Below are 8,769 nucleotides of genomic sequence, written 5' to 3'. Positions count from 1 at the left end.
CATCCATTGTTGCCTTATTCCTAGTGATTCAATTTAAATGGAAAATTTAAATGCCTTGTAACAATCTGGTTTTGGTTTTGCTATGGATTAACTATTGTGCTTTGTATCAATATAGCGCTAGTTTGATTTTTAACATTGTGAATACTGTGACTATATTTTCTAAGAATTCAGATAGTGAAAAAGAAGTTATAGTACCTACACCAGCAAGACCTACACATCGCTGAAAAAGAAAGCTCACCACCTGTACTATTTTAAGGAGAAGCAGATAGGAAAACCCATTACAATAGGATTAAGGAGGTGAAGAACCAAATCAGAGCTACTGCACAATTTGCAGAAAAGAATTTGGGATTGAACCTGGAGAAGAGCAAGTGAAAGTAATGGCTCGGAGAATCTCACAGACCCAGGATAAGAAAGGCAAGTATTTCTAAATCTAACAGTTTTTCATCTCCTCAAAAGACACCATTATTCAGTGTAAAATAGTTGATGTTTAATTAGCCTTGGTACCCCAAACCAACTTGGATTAGCATGCATTACTCTATCTTTCTTTGATTGTTTCATGAAACTGAATAAATACGTATTTCCTATTCAGAGGTTACAACTAAAATGTCTTGTTGGCAAACCAAGGGGAAATTTTGATGACAGATATGTTGGAACCTTTCAGTGAACAGCTGATTCTGACAGGTCCTACCAACAGTCATGCTTTCTCCAGGGTTATCAAGTGATGCCTCAAATCAGAGCAACAACAAAAATGTTCTCTCTAGCTCTTAGGCATCTTGAGTTTTTAAAATACTTATTTGCTTAAGCCATCTCTACCCCCCATGTGGGACTTGAACCAATGACCCTGAGATCAAGAGTCCCATGCTCTTCCGACTAAGCCAGCCAGGCACCGCTAGGCATTTTGGTTTGTAGCAAGGAGTTTCAAAAGATCATCCCGATTTGGATGAAGATTTTAATGAAGCAGTGTAATACATAAAATCAAAGATTGTTTATATCTTGTCTAAATGCAAACTACACTTTGGTCATGTATCTGCATCTTCAGCAGACAGTGTAAATGCAAATGTTGGCAAATTCCATTTCGCTTATATATATATATATATATATATATATATATATTTATATTTATATATGTGTATATTGATTTTTTTTTTTTTTTTTTGGAGAGAGAGAGGACATAAGTGAATCAGGGGCAGAGAGAGAGAGAAGCGGGGCTCCCCCAGGGCTCATTGTTTACCCAAAGTGGGGCTCATACTCACCTGAAGCAGGGCTTGTGCTCACCAGATGTGAGACTCAAATTCACAAACTGTGAGATCATGACCAGAGCTGAAGTCAGGTACTTAATGACTAAATCACCCAGGCACCCCAGTTTATAAACTTCTTACCAAAGAAAATGAAGAGAAGTTCACCTGCTAAATGTCCTCATTGCATACTTTGTACCCAACACACACACAAAAAAGTGATTTGTTTTCATGTGTTGTTGAGGCTTTTGTTGTAAAAGTGTCTGGTGACTTTTCAGTTTCTTTAAAACATGCAGAAGCACTTCATGAGATATATGAGATGTTTGCTTCACAGAAATGTAAAGAGATAGTGTCCTTGAACAAATGCCTTCAAGATGACTATCATTGTGGGACACCTGGGTGGCTCAGTTGGTTAAGCATCAGACTCAGGTCATGATCTTGTGGTTCGTGAGCTTGAGCCCCACTTTGAGGGAGCTCTGGTTCTCTCTCTCTCTCTCTCTCTCTCTGCCCCTCATGGGATTCTCTCTCTGCCCCTCGCTGACTTGCATTCTCTCTCAAAAAAAAAAAAATTAAAAAAAAGAAGATGACTATCATTGTTGCTTGCCATTGAAAAGATGGTGGCCTGTTATCGTGTTTTCAAAGTGTGGGACAAGAGGAATGTCCTCCTGTAATTTGCAAATATATTAAGGATGAGAATGGAGAAAGGGATTATAGTAAAACAGAGATTTATATGCTGTTTCTCCAAAACTGATGATTTTTTTTTTTTTTGAGAGATCAAGAGAGGGAAACAGAATCTTAAGCAGGTTCCACGTTCAGCCCAGACGGCCATGCAGGGTTCCACCTCACAACCATGAGATAATGACCTGAACCGAAATTAAGTCACCCAGGCACCTCTGTTTGATGATTTTTAAAGAGGCCATAGGAGCCTTAAAAAAAAAAAAAAGATAATAAATGGACTATTCTGAGTTGTTCACTGTTAGTGTTAAGTTGCAATGACAACAAGAACGAAAAAACTCAGTTTTGGAAATAAGACTGCTTCAGAACAACAACAACAAAAGTCACCAGAAAAGGATAGCCAAGTTAAACAAGACTGTCAATTTCACTATTAAAACTGTAACCCATTTGAAATCCAACTTTGATTTGACATGCTCAAAGTACCTCTGTATTTGGGGCTCCTGGGTGGCTCAGTCAATTATGCGTCTGACTTGGGCTCAGGTCATGATTTCATGGTTTGTGAGTTCAAGCCCCACATCAGGCTCTGCGCTGACAGTTCAGAGCCTGCTTCAGATTCTCTGTCTCCCTCTCCCTCTGCCCCTCCCCTGCTCATGCTCTGTCTCTCTCTGTCTCAAAAATAGATAAAAACATTAAAAAATTTTTTTAAAAACCAGACAAGGTCAATTGTAAAACTTAGGAAGGGAAAATTGGACATCAGTTTCACAATTATTTCCTTAAGTAATTACTACGATTAGCATAATAACCTACATTAAAATATGGAAATCTCATATCAAAATATAAGATAGAATGAAGACAATGATAAGGAAATAAATGCCATAATCCTAAAAAGTTAGGTAAGTTAGACAGCAAAGAAAAAGGGATTACTGAATGCTAATCATTTTATTTTCTTGATTCCAATTACAGATTTAAAGCTAGAATCATTTAGTTTTTCTGACATGTTAATTAACTTGACTGTGGGAACTATTTTGTAATGCAAACATACGTCAAAACATCATGTTGTACACCTTAAATATATATAATTTTTATTTGTTAATTATAGCTCAGTAAAGCTGGAAAAAATTATGCATACATTCTTCCACCAAATAAAAGGAAGGTGATGTGAAATTGTATGACCTGTTAGATGTCAGCCTCGCTGGGACTCAGTTTCTTGCACTATAAATGAGATGGGTTAGACAGCTAGAATATATATACGATTGGAACATTTAACTACAATCCTGATTATCAATACCAAAAAGTACCTTTCCAAGTATGGGAACAGGAAATACGAGATCATCAGCTTTAGGGAAAAGAACAACATAAGCTGAGGATTTAGAGACTGATAAAGCTGCCTGGCCTGTATGCCACAGGCAAAGTCTTTGCCTATGCCCAAGGTTTGTGTATGTCACTTTATTATTTTTTTTTTAATTTATTTTTTTTTCAACGTTTATTTATTTTTGGGACAGAGAGAGACAGAGCATGAACGGGGGAGGGGCAGAGAGAGAGGGAGACACAGAATCAGAAACAGGCTCCAGGCTCTGAGCCATCAGCCCAGAGCCCGACGCGGGGCTCAAACTCACGGACCGCGAGATCGTGACCTGGCTGAAGTCGGACGCTTAACCGACTGCGCCACCCAGGCGCCCCTGTGTATGTCACTTTAAAAGACCATTCTTCTGGATAATGTAATAGAAAAATGGAATGGTGTAAATATTGGGAAACTGATTATTTGCACCTATAATTATAACCTTAGAAAACCTAAGGTGTTCCATGAAAGAGTTTTAGAATTGATGCAGTAAGTTAAAATGGCTACATATAAGTAGGGGTTTACAGACTTAGCAACTTGCCTTAACAGGAGTGACAACAAGTTCAAAACAGAATTGCAGATAAATAGAGAAATATATACATTCACATATATATGTGTATGAAATACGTTGATTAAAAATGTGTGAAGTGGGAAATAAGTGGAGAACTATAATTAAGAATATAATTTTGTAGCAACGTGGATGGAACTGGAGAGTGTTATGCTAAGTGAAATAAGCCATACAGAGAAAGACAGATACCATATGTCTTCACTCTTATGTGGATCATGGGGTAGGGGAAGGAAAAAAAAAAGAGGTTAGAGAGGGAGGGAGCCAAAACATAAGAGACTCTTAAAAACTGAGAATAAACTGAGGGCTGATGGGGGGTAGGAGGGAGGGGACAGTGGGTGGTGGACATTAAGGAGGGCACCTGTTGGGATGAGCACTGGGTGTTATATGGAAACCAATTTGACAATAAATTTCATATTAAAAAACAAAAAGAATATAAAGGGGTGCCTGGTGTTTCAGTCAGTAGACCATGTGACTCCTGATCGTAGAGTCATGAGTTCAAGACCCACATTGGGCATAGAGTTACTTAAAAATTTTTTTCTTTAAAAATGAAAAGGATATAAATATTATAAACAATAAATGATTCTCTATAATGGATTAATATAAAAAGATTAATTACAAAAAAAGATTAATACATAGATTAATATGTAGAGAGTTCTTCCTGGGGAGAAAGAATATTACAAAATTATAACTTCTAAGAAATTGGTTTACCACAATCCTAACAAAAATCCTTTGATATAAAATAAACACCTATTTTTCATATTTTATATCTAACAGCATGTATATATATATATATTTTTTTTAATTTTCTTTTTTTGAACGTTTATTTATTTTTGAGACAGAGAGAGACACAGCATGAACGGGGGAGGGGCAGAGAGAGAGGGAGACACAGAATCGGAAACAGGCTCCAGGCTCTGAGTCATCAGCCCAGAGCCCGACGCGGGGCTCGAACTCACGGACAGCGAGATCGTGACCTGGCTGAAGTTGGACGCTTAACCGACTGCGCCACCCAGGTGCCCCTATATATAATTTTTAAGTATGTATTATATATTATACATATATCTGGGGACAGGGGGAGTCTGGTATGGCCATATTCCAGTTTGGCTCTCTAAAAATTCAGTCACCCTTGGGGCACCTGGGTGGCTCAGTCGGTTAAGTGTCTGACTTCACCTCAGGTCATGATCTCATGGTTCGTGAGTTCAAGCCCTGTGTCAGGCTCTGTGCTGACAGGTAGGAGCCTGGAGCCTGCTTCAGATTCTGTGTCTCCCTCTCTCTCTGCCCCCTCCCCCCCCAAATTGTGCTCTGTCTCTCTTTCTCTCTCAAAAATAAATAAACGTTAAAAAAAAAGTTGGTCACCCTAGTACTGGGCATTCATTCACTAAGTATTTGTTAAGTTCTTATCTGTGCCAGAGACTATATCAAGGACTAAGTTTACAGCTATAAAAAGGAGAAGAAAACTCCCTTCTCAAGAAAACTCTATAGTCTCATGGGGTATTCAGTTGAGATAACAGATATTACAATACACTGTGTGGTAAGTGTTAAGGCAGGGGAAATGATCTAAGAGCACAGAGGCAGGTCAAGGAAGGCCTCTCCTAGGATGGGAAGCTGGAAGATGAATATGAGTCAGCCAGGGGAAGCTGGGGGTTGGGGAAAGGGCTCAAGGAAACATCCTTCAGGCCCTGAGTAAGGCCAGTGAGATCACGGCACAACCAGGGAGCTACAAAGCTTTCTATCATTTTTTTTTTTTTTTTAATCTAGCATCAGCAAATATTTGTGTTCACTGTGTGCCCCATGAGAAATGCAAAGAGGAGCAAATACACATGGGAGGGATTACAACATGGCGGGAATGTAAGGTACAAAAAGTTACATTTTGGGGCGCCTGCGTGGCTCAGTCAGTTGAGCGTCCGACTTCAGCTCAGGTCATGATCTCACGGTCCGTGGATTCAAGCCTGTGACGGGCTCTGTGCTGACAGCTTGGAGCCTGGGGCCTGCTTCCAGTTCTGTATCTCCCTGTCCCTCTCTGCCCCTTCCCAGCTCACTCTCTGTCTCTGTCTGTCTGTCTCTCTCAAACATAAGTAAAATCGTTCATATATAAAAAAAAAGTTACATTTCAGCGTAACAACATCACAGCATAAGAGACGTCACAACGGTTGAGATACAAATTCAGTTAAGGTTATGCATGACTTGGTTTAATGCTTTCACATTCTAACTTGCTTATTTTGAAAAAATTTACATTCTTCCCCACCTAGATGCACCCACTGTTAACATCTTACTTGTCTCTCTCCGTCTGTTTACACACTTTCCTTTTGCCAGAACATCGTCCTATGTATATATCACCCTTATATGTTAGCCTGAATCTCCTACACAAGCACAATGCCTTAACATCTAAGAAAATCAGCACAAACTCAATCACATCAAACAACATTTGGTCAACACTCAAATGTCCCCAACTGTCCCCAAAATGTCCTTTGTGAATGTTCCACCCACCTATCACATGTAAAACCTCTCCTGTACCGGGGCACCTGGGTGGCTTAGTCGGTTGAGTGTCCGACCTTGGCTCAGGTCATGACCTCGTGGTTCGCGGGTTTGAGGCCCACATCGGGCTCTGTGCTGACAGCTCGGAGCGTGGAGCCTTCTTCAGATTCTGTGTCTCCCTGTCTCTCTGCTCCTTCCCTGCTCATGCTCTCTCTCTCTCTCTCTCTCTCTCTCTCTCTCAAAAATGAGTAAACATTAAAGAAAATCTTTTAAAGTTCTCCTGTACTCATGATGTACTTCTGTGCCTAGAAAATGAACATAACCTCCGTAGGTCTGCTTCCTCTCCTTAGTGATTAGCCATACATTAACATTTATTCTACTTGAACTTCAGGATCTGTAATTTACGATAGGATCTGTGAAGAAAACAATTTGGAAAGTATGTCAGGGTAGGCTACCACATCGCAGGTAGCCTCTAGGTGTCCTCGTTGGACAGAGGAAACCTGTAGCTAGTTTCTACAGAAGACTTTTCCGGAGCAGCCACTATTTGAAGAGATACCTTGGTCTCTAGTCAATGTAGATCAACGAGTCTCATAAATGTGTCAGAGTTCTAAACAGCACATAAATAAACTCACTTCATCTGGTTCTCCCGACATTGGGCACCCCTGAACTGGGTAGCAAACTGGGAGAGTGAGGTTAATAAAGTGACAGAGCAAAAATAAACCAGGTTAAGTAGTGACAGACATGTTTTCCCTACTTCCATGTCTTTTCAATTTTTTTTTTATTGTTTATTTTTGAGAGAGAGAGAGAGAGAGAGAGAGAGAGAGAGAGAGAGAGAGTTTGAGTAGGGGAGGGGCAGAGAGAGAAGGAGACCCAGAACCCGAAGCAGGCTCCAGGCTCTGAGCTGTCAGCACAGAGCCCGAAACAGGGCTCGAACTCATGAACGGCAAGATCATGACTTGAGCTGAAGTCAGAGGCCCAACAGACTGAGCCACTCAGGCACCCCCATGCCTTTTTTTAAAAGGACCTTTTTATTGCTCAGTATTGTGCCTTTGTTATACTCCTCAGTTAGATGGGTAGAGAAATAGAACAGAATGGGTCTAAATAAGAAGCCATAGGAGAGGGGCACCTGGCTGGCTCAGTCAGAAGAGCTTGCAACTCTTGATCCCTGCGTCATGAGTTCAAGGCTCACGTTGGGTGTAGAGATTACTTAAAAATAAAAATCTTAAAAAAAACAACCAAACCAAAAAGAGCCATAGGGGAGATGACCGTCAGGAGTGATTAAGGAAGAGAGGAGAAAGGACCAAGAAAAGGTGGGAGTTTCTGAAGAGATAGAAAGAGTAACTTGAGGGGTAGCTGCTATGATGAGTAACACTTTGGGGAGAACTTTGTATGGTATTGTAATGTGTTTTGCTATGTGCCAGATGGTGTAATTCCACTTTCACATCTTGCTCAGATTTATTGCATTTATTATAATAAGAGTTACTTATTATAATGTTACTTAGTTAATGAAAACCAAATACTGTGTGTCGGGCACATGCCAAACATTTGGGACACATTATCTCACATAATCCTAGTAACAAACTTGTGAACTATTATTACCCCAATTTACAGATAAGAGCACTGACGCTTAAGGAAGTTAAGCAAATCATCCAAGTTCCTGTAGTTAGTCAACGGCAGAGTCAGCAGAGCCAGGATTCTGGGCTTTTCTAACTGCAGAACCCGTGTTCTTCTGTGTTCTGCTACAACACGGGTCATTTGTCACTGCTGTGTGCATATGCACGCGCGAAAGCATGAAGTAGCCATGCAGCCCACCTCTAGCATCTGGGTCCCTGCTTGCCAAAATTCTATTTGTCTCAGGAGCTGCCACTGTGACTTCCATGCCATCAAGTCCTTAACATTTGCAGGATTTTAGGAAGTCCTTACATGTTCTTAGAAGATGGCCATTCCTGTCACCCCTTCCTCATTCATATGACAGACAGTATACTCCCCGCCGCCCCCACCCCCCCAGCAATCTCTCTTCCTCCCTTTCCTTCCCTCTCCCTCCCTCTCCTCTCCACCCTCTGTCTCTCAAAAGCAAGGCACTTTAGATCGCCCACCGTTCTTTTCTGGGAAAAAGCATCAGTGAGAAAATGGCCTACATCTCCATGTATGATTCAGAGAAATGTGCTCACCACAAAAGGAATAAATTCCTTGCTCAGCATGGTAAGCAAATAATCCCTACCCCTCCCCAAAGATGGCCATGTCATAGTCCCTGGAACCTGTGAATATGTTACCTCACACGGCAAAAAGGATTTTGCAGATGTGATTAAATTAAGGGTACTGAGGTGGGCAATTTTCCTAGATTATCCCAAAGGGCCCCAAATAATCACAAAGGTCTTATAAGGGAGCAGCAGGAGAGTCAGAGATGTGATGATGGAAGCAGAGGTTGGAAAATGCAGAGCTACAAGCAAAGAATTTGGGTAGCCTCTAGAAGATGGAAG

This window comes from Herpailurus yagouaroundi, unplaced genomic scaffold (genome assembly GCF_014898765.1).
Source record: "Herpailurus yagouaroundi ecotype Mexico unplaced genomic scaffold, PumYag 195, whole genome shotgun sequence".
Taxonomy (NCBI): Eukaryota; Metazoa; Chordata; class Mammalia; order Carnivora; family Felidae; genus Herpailurus; species Herpailurus yagouaroundi.
The sequence above is the reverse complement of the archived record's forward strand: the minus strand, read 5'-3'. Positions refer to the sequence as shown.